This window comes from Phoxinus phoxinus, assembly GCF_949152265.1.
Source record: "Phoxinus phoxinus genome assembly, chromosome: 21".
Classification (NCBI taxonomy): Eukaryota; Metazoa; Chordata; class Actinopteri; order Cypriniformes; family Leuciscidae; genus Phoxinus; species Phoxinus phoxinus.
In genome coordinates this window covers 4,347,182-4,365,785 of record NC_136896.1, presented here as the reverse complement: position 1 = coordinate 4,365,785, position 18,604 = coordinate 4,347,182, and the positions used below count along the sequence as shown (strand labels likewise).

At 37.7% G+C, this 18,604-nt stretch overlaps 1 long non-coding RNA gene across 2 annotated transcripts in view; it reads left to right on the top strand.

Moving 5' to 3' along the window:
- The window catches only part of LOC306989329, a 33,608-nt gene that overhangs the window by 4,770 nt on the left and 10,234 nt on the right, over positions 1 to 18,604 (top strand). Inside the window, exons 2-3 of one of the 2 annotated variants that reach the window (XR_013795620.1) lie at positions 2,018 to 2,054; positions 4,964 to 5,042. This is a non-coding gene — a long non-coding RNA (uncharacterized lncRNA). Of the gene's footprint in view, positions 1 to 2,017; positions 2,055 to 4,963; positions 5,043 to 18,604 lie in introns of those variants that run through there. The other variant, XR_013795619.1, reaches the window with a different exon arrangement.

Below are 18,604 nucleotides of genomic sequence, written 5' to 3'. Positions count from 1 at the left end.
AACATTTCTGAAGACAAATAATAATAGCACAGCAGGTGTGTAGGAATTTTTGATGAGAAGTGTTTCTCGAGACCTCTGTCACCTGTCTTATCTTAAGATTTTAGCAAAAATGTGCAAGTCTGGGCACTTTGAGATATTGCTGATACCTTTCCTGGATCTCCAGATGAGACACATGTGAGATCAATGGATCTTCTTTCTATATGAGAAAGCAAAAGTCTATATTCGCTCTCATCACTGTCATTGTAGAAACAACTGAGATGTCAACGAGATTCTCATTTTGATTTTACCCACTCCTCGTCTTTAACACTCTCCTTCCAGTTCAGCGCAGCGGATCAGCATCCAGTAAATGACTTACATTTATATGTAAAAAAAAAAGCAGAAGAGGAAGAAGGGCTGGGTTTTCGAGGAAGGGGGTGTTGGGGGCAGGCTAAAGGGATTTACTACAGTTAATCTTTTCCATAGAGTAGATATGTGGGTTCCTTCGTTCGGTGCTTTGTTGACAGAAGTGGGCTCCATTGTAGGGGCTCCAGAGGAGGGGGTCTTTTGAAGGGCCTGCTATCGTCCCGCCGCATGCGCGCCACACTCGTCCTGCAGCCAGCTGATAGGCTGGCCTCGGCACACTGGGAAGATTGAATTGAAGTGTCACACTTGAGGCGTACGGTGCGATCGGCCCTGCGTGAGTGCGAGGTGAAGAGGGGAGATCACAACGTTTCCTCTCCGAACGGTGAACGAACGAGGTGAACGAACGAACGAACGCACACCCTCCTCTCTGTGCTTATATTTGACTTTGTGTGCTCGGCTGGTTTTATTATGACAGGCTGAATGGAGAAGGGGGGGATTAAACTGTTAAGCAGACATCAGAGGCTGTCTAATGTTTAATGCAAGAGTGTGTGCATGTAAGAACTGATAATGAATACAAACAGGACGACATCTTATTTGCTGTGTTTTTATTAGGATGACTGGAGAACTTGACATCCTCAGCTATCCTCTCTTAATCTCAAAACCCCCCGACCCACATAAAAAAAATTAAAAAACGTTCTAATTTCTTGAGAGCCCTGTGTAGTTTTTATTTCTGGGGCTTTACAGAATGGATAGTTTTTAGTAGCTAAGAAATTATAATAATGAACACAATAGCTGCATGACACAAATTAAAATTTTCATTTTGTGATTGGTTGTGGTGGCATTTTTGAGTGGTACCTTGCTTATAATTGGTTTGAGTTGGAACAGTAACTAAACACACATACTGTAAATGGCGATTATAAGGTTTACCAACATGATCTCATGAAAGTGCGTATCTATACCACGAATGTTATTTCTCGTGTCATTTTTTTTGTATTTTGCGTGCATGCTACGCACTGAAAACCCTTGGATAGGATTAGGGTGGGGAGTGCGTGCGTATTACACGCCATAAAGTGCGTATCATATGCACGTGAAAACTGCGTATCTTGCACGCAAAAACTATTTTTGCCATATAAATGGCACGAGAAACAACATTTGAGGTATAGAGATCGATCGGGCTGGGTTTACACACTGAATGTACTGCTTGCTTGGAGTTTGGGGTTATTATGGGACGTTTTTAAAAGTTTAACTTTGTGATTTGTCTTATTTTAAATTCGTCTTCAATTCCAGTTATTGAAATCTATGAGTAAGACATTCATAGGATGATTTCCCTGAAAAGTATAAAAACTATATTGAGCATTTCAAAACATCAGCTCATCCAGTGTCATGAATTTGGGACTGTAATTGTTTGGCTGACCAATGGCGGACAGTGAGAAATTTTGAGATAACTTCTTTGAGAATGGTATTTTTTTTCTTCACGCAATTATATATAGGTATGTTATTTGAGAAATGTAACTTTCTCCTTTAAAGTGTATTTCTTTTTTTCAGTCAACATAACATAATATGTTTTCAAAAAATATCATACCTATTGTGTTTTTATGTTGTGGGGTTTTGTACCCCACTGACTTTCACTGTGTGACTAAAATATCTTCAAAATATCTGCTTTTGTGTCCCACAGAACAAAGAATGTCATACAGTTTTGGAATGACATGAAGGTGAGTAAATAATACATTAATATTATTTTTGTTTTATTTGAAACGGTATCTTAAAAAGGGCCAATGACCAAAAAAACGTCTGTCTTACGCATATATAAATAAATTAACAATTAAAAAAAAAGTCGATTTTGTCCTTGAGAACCCAAGCGCTGCAAATGACCAAAAATACATCCATATTATCCAGTAACTGCTCGCTGTTGTATGTGGTGTTTCTCTGAGTGGGACGTACGGCGTATGCTGAACTCACAGAACAAGTAGGAGATCATCACCTATGATAATGAAGAGCAGATAGGAGCCGGCGATGGCGGCTTTAAAGGTCACACGTTGACGAATAATTGCTTTTTACATCCTCCACTACGTTTAACAGGCCCGAGGCTTGACCCCACTGGCAGGGGCAGTAAATATGCCATCTCCACAATGCTCACAGATGTACGGACATCTCGGCTTGTGTTCGGAGCACATTTACTGATGTGAGGTCAGAGCGCTGCATCCAAGGGCCCCTATTAATCAAGAGAAATAATGCAACAACCCTGAACACATCTCAACATAACGGGACTGACCCAAAGAACAGGGTCAATTGATTTGGAAAGAAATTTTACATAAAAAAAAAGATATGATGCTTGATGAAGAATTAGCTAGTGCACTCTTTTCTAAACTCCCTACTTGTAGCACGTTCCCGCGAGAAAGAGAAACCTCAAATGAGATTTGTATAATATCTCAATTGTTTATCCTAGACGGCAATGCAATTCAATGCAGAGAGTGGAAACTTTTCCTTATGTCTTTTGCTTCTCAGTTTGTCTTTCTGCAGAATGAGTATCAGAAAAAATCTCAAACAGATACTAAAAGTCAGAGATCAAACATTTCTCATCATTTTTTTTCCAAGAGCAAATCATCAATTTTAAAGCACAGCATGTCAGCAATTTTCTCATTTGTCTAAAATGTCGATAACACACTTTACAATAAGCTTCCATTGGTTAGCATGAACTAACAATGAAAAAGTATTCTAAAACATTTGTTTTAATCTTAAAATTAAAAGTTGTCTCTGGCAATATTATTATATCAGCTAATATTAACTAACATTTGTATTTTGATTAACTAACATTGAAAAAGATGAAAACTGTAAAAAAAAATTGCATTGACTAACATTAACCAATGGGACCTTATTGTAAAGTGTTACCAAAATGTCTCTCTAGGTATTTTAGGAGAAACTTCTGAGACAAAGTTGATACTTAAATGAGATACCGGATATGTGAGAAGTCTCGTGAGCAATAAAACTTTCTCCTGAGTTATTTAATGCACCACATTGGGCTGAATAAACAGCAAAACAGCGAGTGTTTCTCCTCGCCATATTTCAGCAGGCTTCGTTTAAAGCACATGTGCCACCGAAACCCCACAATAACAGAACACGAGCACAAATAGGAACCACCTTGCGGCTCGGATCAGGCGTTGAGAGCTTGAAATAGTGACTTTGACACGTCTCCGAGGAGGACGGATACTCTTTGGGAATGGCATCTTACTGATCGAGTTCTCTCATCGGGGGACTCGGGATAGTGAACATGTGGCCGGAGAGTTCTTCGCAGAGCTCCCCGCGTGCCGTCTGACTGCTTTATGCATCTCAAAACACACTCGCATACTTTCAGGGGTTAAAACAACAGGAAGGGATCGAGCGGGTTTATTATGATGACATGTTTAAAGCGAAGGAAAATAAATCCACTGGAAATGAATGAAACGTTTCATTGAAGCAGGATGTTAACTTTTCATTCAAAAATATTTGACTTGTTGATCTTGTGATCAATACGCAGAAGTATTTTTGAATGATTTAGAGACCAAAACGAACATGGAAAACAAACATAAAGTGCATTTATTGTCAGTTACTCCTTGCACTGCATTTTAAAGGACCAAAAAAAAAAATGGCTGAATTATTTTCATATCCAATTAACTATGTATTGTATTCATTATTGGAATTTCTTTTAAGATGCAAAGTAACCCTTTGCAAATAAGATTACTTTATGGATTATTATTTGTCGCTAGTCTCTCCGGTTCACACTAACAGGAAAGACTTAGGACTTTTTAGTCTTCAGAAAGCCTTTCAAAAGCACTCTGACTTCTCATAGAGAGGCACAGAGCCAAGAGTTACTCCATTCAGCTCACAGAGAGAGAGAGAGAGAGAGAGAGAGAGAGAGAGAGACTTGATTCAGTGTGTTTGATGGAGGCAGAACCACAGCTCCTCCCTGTGGTATACACACTGGATTACTCCAACCGCAGTTACATGATTTCTTCCTCCCTCTCTCCCTCTCTGAGAGAGATTTAGTTGAATTCTGCATCAAATGCAACCATCGCTGCCTTCAAGCCCTCTTGGAAAGTTCCTTCTTACAAGAAGTCATAATAATGAAGCAAATACATTAAACAAATTTATATTTATTTTTGTAATTTTCACTTACTGATAAAGATATTAATGTTTTTTTATGCTATCGAAATAAAGTGAAGAGCAAAGCATGTGTATACGGTGTTTAATCAATGCTTTATGTGCTTTATGTTCTGTTTTTGTTACTGTTGTCCAGCTATAAGTACTTTTCTTCAACAGTGTATAAAATGCATACAAAATTACATTCATAATTAACTTAATTGTGATCAATCTCAAAGTTCGTCAATTATTTTTTTGACACTCACTCAACTTGGAAAGTCAGGGTTGTTTTAAAAAACCTCCCATTGTTGCACTTTTCATGTGTGCTCATCTTGCAAATATGACAATAATCAAAAAGTCAGCATAAAAAAACCCAAGCGAGATATTTACTAAAATTGAATATCGGATGTATAATTTAATTTTAAATTGATACTTAATTGAATTGAATTTTGAATTCTACTGTTTTGCAGATATATGAAATCTCAGTTTTTGTTTTGTTTTATAGCTTCTTGACCAGCAAAATATTGGCTATCGGATCAGGATTATCTGATGAATAATGTTCTGGAAACCCGTTTGAAAATGGTAATTATTTTTGCAATTTGTCGGTGATGCTGGTTTAGCAGGAACTGCATACTTCTGAAGTGCATTTAATTATTTGGCAACATTTTAGTTGAAGGTGACATAGTTACACGTTACTACTACTAGAGTAATAATAGTAAATTATACATAATTGCAAGTAACTAACCAAACCCTAACCCTAAACGTGACTCTATAGTAAGCAAATTAATATATAACTTTTTTGAGTAATTACAATGTAACTACTTCACCTTAAAATATAGTGTAACTAATCAATTATTTTGACTAGTTTAATCATGCATTCAGTTGTCAGTAAGAGTTACTATCTGTCTCTGTTCCAACAACATGTCCATGTTTCCATTTTGTTTTTTACAGATTTTTCTTAATGCAAATCAGTAGATTCCCCCCCAGTAGATTCCCCCCCCCCCCCCCCCTCACAATGCTAATATGATGCTGAGGCTTTTGTCCCAACTACTGTTATATTGCATGCAAGTGCATGTGTGGGACTCTGGGATTTTTACAGCCTGTCCCTTGTTGTCTCCAGAGGGTGCTTCCACTCAGGTCCTGGCCATTTCTACCGTTCTTCCCCACCTGTGTGTCGTGCTCTTGTATATTGCTGTATGCCTTCTCTCATCCTTCTTCCTCTAGAAAGAAGTAAAAAAAAAAAAAAAAAACTCTGACATTTGAAAGAGATTGGTGGGAAAAGCAATCTCAGATCACTCGGTCCCAGCAGATCACACGCATCTTACCGGGGGGAGCGAGAGACTCTGGCATTATTTGAACCGGTAACTTCTTTACAGCTAAAATGGCGCAGCCCTGGATATTTCTCTCCTCTTGTCCTCTCCTCCGCTTTAATGGGTGAGTGGAGAGCTCGTGCACCGCCTGCTCGTGACATTCGCCGTTTGCGGAGACGTCTCCGTGTGATGGGCCTCAGCTAAGAGCTTTCGGAGTCCCACACCATATGTTTCCTCACAGGATCACCCCGTCCTGCAGAATTACAGGAACCCGAGCTTAAAAAACACAATTAGTTAAAGGTGAAACGTTTAAGTCCCTATCGCACACGCAGGGTGGCCACAGACACAATCCTCCTCCGGCTAGATGTGTTTGGTGCTGTGTACTTTCTTTATGCAACAGTTTGCCATGCATCACATCTCTCTGCATTCAGGGAGCACATCTCTCTGCTCTTCACCTTTGTCTTGTAGTAAGGATGCTTTATTGCAGGATGTAAGGCAATTTATACAGTTAATTATACAACAATTTGTTTAAAGACATTTCAATAGGTAACTTATTGTGAAGCAACCAGTATTTTTGAGTTGCCATTTCTTTTAAACATTTATTTTTATTTTTTTATTATATACTTGTAAATTGGAAATCTATAAAAAGAGATACTCATAATATTTAGTTTACATGTGTTTCACCTGATACTGATCCTAACAAAACGCACTGAATTCAATTATTTTTATTAGTCTAATTGAACCAATAAAAAAATGTGTGTCCTATGTATTTTTATGTTCATTGCAGTTGTTATATAGTACATAAATAAAACATAGGTTGTAAATGATTGTTTAAAAATGCATTGATATTTTGTTTAACATGAATTGTAAACTTATTATTTCAATAAATGTTAAAAATGCTGTCATTAGCTGTCAAAAATTATATTTTTAAATACATTTTGTTCGATCTATTTTATTATTTTTGTTTTTTAATGCATAGCTTAGCAAATGTCAAATTTTAAACTTTATTGGAATTAACTGTGACTTTTTTTTTTGGCTAATTTGTGTGTTTTGTGGAGCTGCTGCCAAATCCAAATCAGTCATACAGTAATTCCACTTTGGTTAAGATGATGCTCTAGTCTAGAAGGCAGCAACCTTTGTAGACAGCACTGAAGCTATTGGGAAAACATACTGTTATTATTGCTTACAAACAGACCATAAAACTGCTCTCTTTTTTTTAAGAACATCATTTTAAGATCATTTGTCACTCCTATCGTCTGATTGCGCCCCCTTGCTGTTGATAATATTTTAATCAGGCATCAGGGGCGACACAGAAATAGACCACCCCTGCACTCAACGCTTGTTACCCCTCTGAGACCCCGAGACTCAACCCGCAATAAACGCCAAGCGTCTTTCTACGTCGCGATTCCTCCCTCAGTTCAACCAATCACCTTCAGAGAGCATATCTTCACATAATGGAGTTCATCTCCAATCACAAACTTCCTCCCCCCTCTTTGAGGAAAAGATTAGCTCGTGTTTACAGCCCTGGATGTGGACTCTCATTTCCTTAGTCTATACTTTAAGGAGAAAGAGGCTCTTTGTGTGACGACCACATCTGTGATGTACCTGTGCTTACGTAATGATCCATTCTGAACCCTTCTTGTGAATGCACGTATGTAGAGGTGTAGACGTATTGTCACAGAAAGAGTCATTTCATTCAATGACAATACAGTTCTATTCAAAACAATAAAACTAATATTATAAAACGGATGGATAGCAAGCTGCAATGCTGCATGTCAGCCCGAGTTTAAAGTCAACATGAAACCTGTTTGCAACCCGATTTACTTCAACACTCACTCTACAGACAAATGTTTTAAGTTAAGTTGTGTTACACTTTTTTTCTAGAGTTGAAATTTTTCTATAGTTGACTCTTTTTTTAAGAGTCGAAAATCCTCTTTAGTTGGTTGAGCACCAGCTTTTCAAGTTTTAGATGAAACAAGATATTCAGTGAGAAAAAGTGGAAGACAAGACTACAATGGGTTAAGAAAAACTTTCTTTTTGGCACCAGGAACATGCATTTCATAAGTATATGAAGTTCACAGCACCAGTGTAGAAGCAAACTTGCACATAGTCAATAATGAATTGCATGCCGTTCTGTAATACGTAGTGGGGACATCGACTTTACAGGATTAACTTTGAAACAATTTTCACTCAGAAATTGCTTGCAAACTTTCCTAGTAAACAAAGAAACTGCAAGAATAACACATTGAATTAAACGTGAAATGTTAGACTGAAATAGTATTTTCTTGTAAACCCTACTCCAGAAATCTTCGTTTCATTTACATCTTTGAAACGTTTTTTTTGCAAAGCATGCAAACGGATAATATAGTTATCGCTATGGTTATCTTTATAGTTATAGGGCCTTATATCTGTATTTTTATTCCATTGTGAGACCCTGTAACCTGCCTGAAGGTTCATTTCCAGTTGCTTCTCCTTGGCACCTGCTCTCTCCTCCACTCTTCGCGTCTCATTCTGTCACTATTTTCTATTTGCTTGTGTTTGGTTTGTGCGGTGGAGGGCCGTAAGAGGTCTTTCAAGTAAAAGGAGTCTTCATATGTCCCCGATTGGAGGAGTTTGGTTAGGGGCTTGCCCCAAGCTAACTGAACTTTGCCTCTTTCTGCTCCTCGCTCTAATACTTCCTCCAGCGCGGGGGCCGGGGGGGCCGAGAGAGGGCCGCTGGAAAACAGCCCGCGGCCCTACAGCTGATAATTTCACCACATTTGCATCTTTTACAGGCAGTTATAAGGACTCAGCCTCTGAGGCCCACGGCGAGTATTACACAGTCATATTCAGTCTCTTCCACTGTCATCCCCGTCTCCCTCCCTCCTCTCTCAGACTTGCCCCGCGGGAGCTCCTCATCCTCACCCACCTACCCACTCTCACCGTCAGCGTGTGTGTTTGTGAATGCCTGTGGCATCTTGGTACTTCGCCTGGCATCTGGCACGTTTCAAAGGGGGAGAAGGGAAAATGAACACCTTAGTCACTTTACAACAACAGCAACATTTGCAACTGTGTGTGTGTTTTGAGAGCTTGGTGATGTCATCCTCCCCTCTCCCCTTTACTTCCTCTCATCTGATGGTCAGCTTCCTGTTCGTATTACAGTTACACATCCGTTTGTGCCGACACTTCTCAAACACATTTGTTTTGTAGTGTCTTGCTTCCTAAAACTAGATTATATGAAGTGAATGTGAAGGGCATTTAACAGCAGCATTCAATTATTAAATGTATTCTTATTAAAGCTACTAAAGTTATTAAATCAAGAGCAGTGAGTGATTTTATGTTTTTCTTTTGTTGTTTGATTCATATTAGCATCATATATAACAGTAGGTACTGTATATTACACTGCTTTCAGTTTAATACACATATCTAATGTATATGCGATTCATTTGCTGTTTACGTTCACGGACATAACTGACTGTGTTTATGTGAACTTTGTGTTTTTGACATAACCTTGAGTGTATCTGACAGTTTAAGCGCAATAAGACGTGAAAGAGAACTTAGTTTAATACTCACGGGACGCACGTTGTCCGTGAGCTTTGGATGTGTGCGCTCAGAAAACCATATCAGAAGTTTAAATGATATGGCTTTAAAACGCATGCAGATTATAAACTTTCATGGTGATGAAGAACTGCAATGTCATGCGGTGTGATCGCAATAGAGATGATAATCAAAACGAAGCTGATGTTTTAGTTTTTGTCAAAGTTTCCGAGGCATGCGCTGTAAAGACTCCGCAGCTTATTTGCATTTAAAGATACATGCACAAAAACAGTTTTTCAATCCACACACAAATGGTATGATACATTTTCTGTGAGATATTTTGAGCCGAAACTTCACAGACACATTCTGGGGAACCCTGCGACTCATATTACATCTTGTAAAAAGTGGCATAATAGGTCCTCTTTAAAGCAATTCAAAAATCTATAAAAAAAGTATTTTCTAATAAAGGCCCTTAGCCTTTAATATTTTAATTTCTGCCCAATTCTACCTATTTTAAGTCAATATTTGATAATTATATTTGAATTGAAATCAGTTCCTTTAATTATTATTTATATATAATTAAGCAAAATACTTTGTAATTTTTCTTCAGTATTGTTGTTTGATTAATATTGTGCAGTGGCTCTGTTCATAAATTATTTGCAAGCTGTGTTTACTATAAAACATTAAAGGAATATTCTGTACTATGCTGTCAATTACCAAAAATTACTTAATAATAATAATAATAATAATATACATTTTGACTTGTCCCTAAGTTTGTAAAAACAAAACAAATCATGTTTACTTCAATACATTTACAACATAAGTCTAAGAGACATGTTGACCTTGACGTTTAAAAGTGTGTATTTTTGTTAAACCATTTGCATTAAATCTTTGGACTTCTTAAAAATGATTTATTATAAAATGTATTATTAAAAGTAATATTCAAACTGTATAGTTCTCTAAATCAGTCTTTTTTTTGGTGGGACTAATCTGTAAGAAAGCAAAAGTTCTGGTGATGTGCTTCTGACATATTTCCAGTGGAGTTAAACAGTGCTTCATGTCAGGCTCCTTCCGGGCATCTGACACCATTGTTTATTGAAAGTAAAGCTTGTATTTTTGTTAAAGCACTCACATTCTTCTGTGCAAAGAGTGTGTTGTTTCAGTAAAGTTATTTTAAACAACTTTTTCTAAATGGAGGAACTTCTGGTTGTGTAACCACCACCACCTCCACGAAACATATATATATATATATATATATATATATATATATATATATATATATATATATATATATATATATATATTTTGCAGAATGACACTTTTCACCTTTTTTTCTTCTTTTTTAAACAATGCATATGAATCCTGCAGAATGATTCTGCTCTTTCTCATGGTTTTAAAATCCTAGTGAGTGTTTAATTGACTTCTGAGATCAAAGTTGTGCATCTTTGCCCAAGTTTGCCAAGGACCACAGCAGCTGGGACGTTTTATTATGTTTAAGTAGGTTAAGTACTGCCCAATTTAAACTCTAAGTCTGGGCGCATTTAAAATAGCTGTAATGAGTATTCCCGCAATTTACTGGAACAAAGGAGTCATTAGCTGCCATTGTGTGCCATCATCGAATGCTGTCACCTTGTCTTGGAGTAAAAAGTATGCCTCATTTAAAGCTACGATTACGCACATTAGAAAAAGCAGTTTTCAGATAGAACTATAAATGCTGTAAGATGGGTCACCACACGACCGCTGCTGTTTGTCAAATCGTGTTTCCAGGGCATGTGATAAGACTGTTGTTAAAGCCAAACAAGAGCTTTATGTCGTTTGAAAGAAGAATCTCAGCATGTCCAATTGTTTAAATGTGATTACAGCCGTACGGATAAATGCGAATTTGTCCAAAAGGAATGATTTTACATGTATAATGACAGCCTCAGGCTGGGTTTAGCGAAAGCTAGTATCATGCGAACAATACCTCTGGTGAACACAGGCTGGGTGAAAGATAGAAGACTATGACATAAATTTTCACTAATTATATCATTGTGTCAACTGATCATTTAAAGGTGAAGTGTGTCATTTTTGAGCCACTTGTGGCAGTAATCGGAATTGGAAAAAAAAGTGTTCCTGTTGCTCAAAAAGCAGAGCGTACTGCTAGCAATGATTCAGAGAAGGCATGCACTGATAAAATGAAGATAATTGTTTTATTTTATATTTTATTTGTATTGATTTGTAGACCCCGAATTATATATATATATACATCTCAACTTTTTTTTGTTATTTATTTTTATTGATATGTAGAACTTGGATTTATTTTATTTTATTTTAGACCTTGGATTTTTTTTATTGTTATTAATAATATGTAGACCTTGGATTTTTTTTTTTTTTTTTTTTTTTTACTACTGTCATTGTATTTATTTTATATGTAGACCTTGGATTTTCATTTATTTATTGATACTTAAAAAAAATTTTAGCCATAGTCTTGTGGGCATTGCTCTGACACAAAGCGATCCGGGTGACCCGAGTTCGAGTCCCAGCTCGTGGTCCTTTCCTGATCCCATTCCTTACTCTCTTCTCCAAGTTGGTCCTGTCTCCATTGGTCAGACAAACAGATAGTCCTGCCCTAAACTCAAGCCATTGGTTGAGATAATTTTTTTATTGCTTGCATAACATTCAAGAGAAAATAGTCCAGTACCAATAAATTGTTTTAAACTGTAATGGGGTTACCCGACAAGGTTGTATGAATATGTTCTGTGTATTAAACTGCAGTACCTCTGACCAGTCACACGTCTGTAGAACTGTAAACGCCATGAACACTGTGGCCCGTTTAAGTCACTTGATTCATTAGACGCTTTCGGCAATGGAACACAATTGAGAGAGAGAGAGGGGACGGAGAAAAAAAAATATTTTACGTCATCGTTAAGCTCCTTTAAAATGCACTAAAACTCAACATAGAGCGTTGTCACTGGAAAAATGTTCTGGCGCCTCCCCGAAACTTGCCCCCAAGTTTCAATAAAATATGTGTTTCATAATTTGCCAATAAATTTGATATTCTTTATAGGTCTATAAACGGCCGACGTTTGACTGATTTACTCTGAAAGGTCATTTTCTATGTGAAAGTGAATGGTAAAACATTTAAGCAGCCCATGTGTCTGCCACTTGGAAGGAATCAAGTATGCTTCACAAAATCAGACTTATGTTCTCCGAGGGCACGAAAACTCCAGCAGAGCGGTGGATGACATTAATAAAAGCGTTTGTTTTGGGATTTGAGATTCTGGTCATCGTTTGCAGGTCTGGATTGGGTTAGAGCACATGTTTTGCGGCCTGACTGCTGTAAATCCTGTTATAAACGATGACAGTTGGTTCAGCTGCATGAGACACAGAGAGGCAGTGACAGGACATACAGGGTGTGTGACCACATAATAGCTGCTTTGAATAATGTGTGAAATTGGCCTTTCTCGGTTTCTCATACCCCCTTTCCCGCTGAAATGGTGCTCAATGTTATATCACTCTCAGAAAAGTGGTACAAAAGCTGTCACTGGGATGGTACCCTTTAAAAAGGTTCAAATATGTAACATTTAGGTACTAATATGTTCACTTTTGGTAGCAATATGTACCTTTGAGGTACTAAAATGCACTCTTTAGGTACACAGATGTACCTTTTGAAAGGTTACCACCCCAGTGATAGCTTTTGTACCTTTTTTTCTGTGTATTATTGTATTCTTAGTAATATTTTGAAGTAGCTTAAACTTTGGTTTGCATTTTTTTTGTGTGTGTGTGGTGTTTGAAATAACTGGAAACTAAATATTGATTGATCATGTCCTTCTAATGGAAAACTTAAGCTACTTTCACATCAAGGAAAACTTTAGGCCTATGATTATTATATATTATGTCTTTTTATATACCCATTTTTTCCTCAGAAATCGCAAACTTTGCTTTTAATATCGGTATCAGTGAAACTGGCAATACTTGGTATCAGATCGAGTACAGTAAGTAAGGTGTTATTGCTGTAAATAGGTGTTATTGCTCATCCCTATTATTCTGTAATGCTTGAAATTACTTTTGTTTACAGTTATTTTAGAAAAAATACAGAATGTATTGGTGAAAACTGGTATCAAAAGACTGTGAGGAACTGCAGTGTCTGGAGGCATGCAACTGATTTAAATATTCTCTTACACACAGAGACACACAATTGTGTTCCACACCAGTTACCGTGACAGTGGTTTCATATGATGCCACAGGGAACATGAAGTTGCCCTCACCTCTCTGAGCCTGGGGCCGTTCTGAGTGGAGAGAGGTGGGAGAAGTTTAGATAAATCAACACTCATTTTCTCATTTTTCAGAAAATGAAACCTCTTTTAGGACCATTTTGTATGTATTGTGAAACTATTTCCATAACAATTACTGGTAAGCATATCCTTATTGGAATTCAAATAATTATCACCATTCTAAATGGTGATTCTCATTATATGCATTATACTGTAAAACATTTAGATCTCATTTGTCTGTTTAGCATGTCAAAAATGCAAGTAAAAAAATTTGTGATGTGTGTGGAAATGCCAAATAAATAAGGAAACGTACCCATGAGAAGATTTTAGCTCTTTTGAACAAACTTTACTTTTTGAATTTTTCATGATTCTGCTGAATTATGGAAATCCATTTGCTGGATTCCTTTAACTAACGAAGCACCCAGCGGAGTCTGATCGCCACCTCGCTCTTATACAGCCATGCTTCTCCACTAAAACATCACGAGAGAGAGAGAGAGAGAAAGAGAGAGAGAGAGAGAAAGAGAGAGAGAGAGAGAGAGAGAGAGAGAGAGAGAGAGAGAGATAGAGAGAGAGCTTTTCAGCGTAACTGTTAAAAAAGAGAGATAACATTTGTATTATTATTCAATATTGTGTAAAAATGACAGACTGAGTCAAAATACAGAAATGCATGGTGTTAGCCAATCAGCACCTGTCAGCCATTTTTTTTCTTGTTTTTATTGGGTGACGAGTCTTTTGAAGGCGGGGTTTGGGAGAGAAGCTGTGTGGCTGGAAGTCTGGCAGAAGTTAGCAAAAAAGGCTAAAATTGCTTATTAGTATTAAGAGGAATATTGATGTACAGCATGCACCATTTTCATCATAGTCTTCTGGCAAGCCACTTATTTTGCTAAAGTTTTGCCCTCAAAAACACACTGCAACACAACTGAACCGATCACTTAGCCGAGCGGCGAGACATAAACAGTCTGATATGTTTTGTGAAAAAGCACACTTAAAACTGTACACGACTGGAAATATTTCAGATATTTGTCTTACATGTTTTGCTTCAGTGTTACCAATGTCACCAGATCCAAACATATTACTAAACATTCCCTTGTTCGTCTTCCTCTCACAGTCCAAAAGTAATGTTTATATGAAGGAGTTTTTATTGACATCATGGCCTGATGATGGTGTCAATGGCGTGTATTTCCACAGGCTGCGTCTGCGTTTCAGTGCCTGTAAAACCATGTTTGTGTACGATGTTATGTCTGTTTACTTTCTCTGGAAAGCCAAATGATCCGTTGGCTAACTGACACGCTGAAATATTCATATAGTCGCGGAGCAAAACCTGCGGTGTGTGTCATGCAGTGTGGGCATCCAGTAATGCAGTTTTTTGGCCAATAAAAGTTTGAGTTCTGGCATTAAAGTAATACCAACATTGAGAGTGTTTGCAGGGTTGGTGAGGAGATCCCAGACAGCGGTTATTCCACAGAAGCCGAGGGTCCCGATAAATCTCACGTACAGGTACAATCCACTCAGTCACTTCAGAAAACATGAATTTAGACGTGCTGCCAATTATGAATTGTTTAGATGAGCCAATTTCGAGAAAACAAAAATAAAGAAAATTAGATGTATATTTTTAGCTTTTTCTTTAACCTTTTTATTTGATTTAGAGCTTTAGCCTTTAGCTTTTACTGTTATGATATAAATCAACCAAATATGTAAATGTTTCTTTTTTTCCTTTTACTGAATTCAGAAGGCTCTAATATAGAAATAAATACCATAATAATCATGAAGACATTAATGGGTCTTCGTCCTGCTACTAAAATAAGCTGAAACCTTTAATGAGGGTATTTTCCCATTAATAGACTCACTTTGCTCTTCTTTGTGTGCCCGTCACCGTTCACAAGCAGACACTGAAGACAAGATTTTATGATATGAGAGAGGATGAAAGTTTATAGCTTCCTGCATCAATAGTTAATCTCATTGGTTACAGTGTACAGAGCGAAGAGAGAGATATCCGACAGAAAAAAGGAACGTATCTTCTTTCTGTCAGGACATTGCAGACATGTTTATTTTAAAGTGTAATGTATAAAGAATTGAGTTATAGGGCCCTACCTTGCACCCAGCGCAATTGACTTTGTACACCGACGCATGTATCATTCCTATTTTGCACCCGCGCACGGCAGACTTTTCCCTCCACAGATGCACGTCGAACTTGCACTCCCGGGGCGGTTCAGCGAAAGGAGGAGGCGTGTTCCGGCGCAAACGCTCCCTGGTGCTATTTTGGAGTTTAAAAAAACAATTCCGCCACTGACCAGGAAAAACCTAGTCTAAAGACAGTGGCGCGTTGCGCGGTTGTCATATGCTATTTTAAGGGCGCATTGGCCATTATGTAGCGTGTGAACAACGTGCATACACTTTGATTCTCTAATCTAAACGGACGCAGCAGTTTTCATTTTTGAAGTCATACACTATTACAAGGAAAAATATTAACACACGAGGGAAATCATTGTTGTGTCCATGAAGATGTGAAAAAATAGGCATAAATCTAGCTTACACATTTACCCAAATTATTATACGCCTGTTTAACCGAAGCTAATTTGGGTGGGTTTCTCCCATCATCCTCATACAATGTCACTTTTCTGTCTTTTACGGTCTCCTCGGCTGTGAACCGCTCCTGGCAAATCCGCCGTTATAATAGCGATCCGCCATGGAACAAGCGCGCCTGCTCTTAAAGGGAATGTGAGAGGACGCTCTGATTGGTTTATTTCACGTTATGCCCAAACCACACCTATGAATAATGAAGCTACTTCAGACCAACCCATTTTAGTTTTGCGTCGGGTGCAAGAGTCATTTATCCCGCCGGTATAATAGCAACAGCGCCCGGGATCCGCCCACAAAGTTACTTGCGTTTCGTGTTTGATACTTGCGTTTCAGATCGTTAAAATAGGGCCCATAGTCTTACAGGGGTTATAGAGGTAGTGAGTGATAACATGATCTCATTGTTGTGATAAAAACACTTGAAAGTAAAATTAAATGTGTTAAGACATTCTAGTGAATTAATTAGAAAGTGTAAATACTATTTTCCTAAGCTAATGGCAGATTTAGTGCTGGCACAAGTTTTCTCATGCATTTAATTTTAAACTTTACTATCATGTTATTTCAGGTCCAAAATTGCTTAAAGCGAGGAAGTGTTCAATTATTTTTATTCCAGGGTTCTCCTCTGGCCTTATAAAACACTGTATTATGTTAACACTGAACTTGTTGAAAACAAAAGGGTCACGCATTGTTCTGTTAGGAACATAATGCCAATGCGATTCATCTCCCCACATGTCGATGAGTGAACGGCTGAAATAGAAATGCAAAAAGAATCTAGTAAAACAATAGAGGGCGAGGATTTTTATCCTGAGGAAATGCAAGAGAATAACCATGACCTTGTACATGGCAGCGTTTCGTTTGTGCCATATCCGTATGACCTCACCCAACTCACTCGGTTTCCATGTTCGGGTTGCCCGAGACTCATTTTGCTTTGTTTTTCATTAAATCTCTCAATTACACACACATGTTTCCGAACACTGTTATTGGCATCTGTCACCTCTGTCATGCGTCTGGTATTAGCTGCAGTCATGCACTTGAGCAGAGTGCATTCTGGGTACGGCTCTCCGTGGTGAATTGAGAAGTGGTTAATAACTAATATTCACTGCTATTTTCGCAGCCAGGCTGCTTTCCTTAATTGTTTTTTACAGTTGGATTGGGAATATTGATTTATTTTCTCTGTCTACACTAATTGTGTACAAGCTTTGGATGGAAACATAGCAGTAGTATTTTATCAACTGTATCATAGTAAATTAGATGTAAAAGATTAGGCACAGAGTCAGGGTGAAAGATTAGCATTTAAAGAGGAAAGGTAAAAGATTCAAACTAACACAGTAGATAATCAAGGAGTTTGTTCGCTTATTATTCTGGTGTTTGTCGACGTTGCAGAGTACAACATCTTGAGCTTAATTAAATCCGGGAATAATTTTATACAATACAACGGTACTTTGCAAGCACATACGCAAACTGAAAACAGAAATGGGGACTTCTATAAACCAGGAGAAATAATTGGATCTTGATTAACTGGGTTGCAATTCAGAGGACGTTTACACACTGTTATCAAATAAAAATGGTAACTTTTTATATGTTTCGGCCATTCATTTACACAACAATGGCGTTTTGGGGCCTGAAAATGCAAACTTTTGAAAAACGTACTATATCAGTGACGTTAGGTCTTGTCTGCCATTGGCCTGGTTTCACAGACAGGGCTTAGATTAAGCCAGGATTAGGCCTTAGTTCAATTAGGAGCTTTCATAAATGTGCTGTAGGAAAAAAAAAAAAAAAACATTACTGTTGTGGATCTTGAGACTAAACAATAGCACTGATGTATTTCAGGATATGTCACTGAAAGTTATTTTCAGTTAAAACATCTTAAACATGCATTTCAGTCTGGGACTAGGTTTATTTTTTGTCTTTAAAGGTTTAAGTTTTTGCTTAAAAAAAAAAAAAAAAAAAAATCTGCCAATGGGGTAGGAAAAGTAATCTCGAATGGCCGTTCCAGTGATTATATTACACTGTTATTAATTTTATTATAAAGTTTTATTACAAAAACGCTTTGCTTCAGAAGGCCTTTATTACCCCCCTGCAGCCGTATGGATTTCCTTTATGATGGATGGATGCACTTTTTTGGGCTTCAAAATCTAAGTTACCATTCACTCCCATTATAAAGCTTGGAAGAGCCAGGATCTTTTTTAATATAACTCCGATTATGTTTGGCTGAAAGAAGAAAGTGACGTACACCTCGGATAGCTTGAGGGTGAGTCATTTTTGTGTGAACTAACCCTTTAAGTGGTTGCTGGCTTGGTGGTTTAACTCTGCAACCATTAACATCGTCCACCATAGCTTGACCAGGCTGGGAGACCACATGACCATCTCAGGGTTGCACACTGTAACGTCCACACAGTAGAGTCCTACATTACTCTCTTTGGCTCTCATCTTGCTCCAGGAGACAACGGCTTCTTAATTTTGGAGGACCTGGCTGATAAGCTCTGGAAG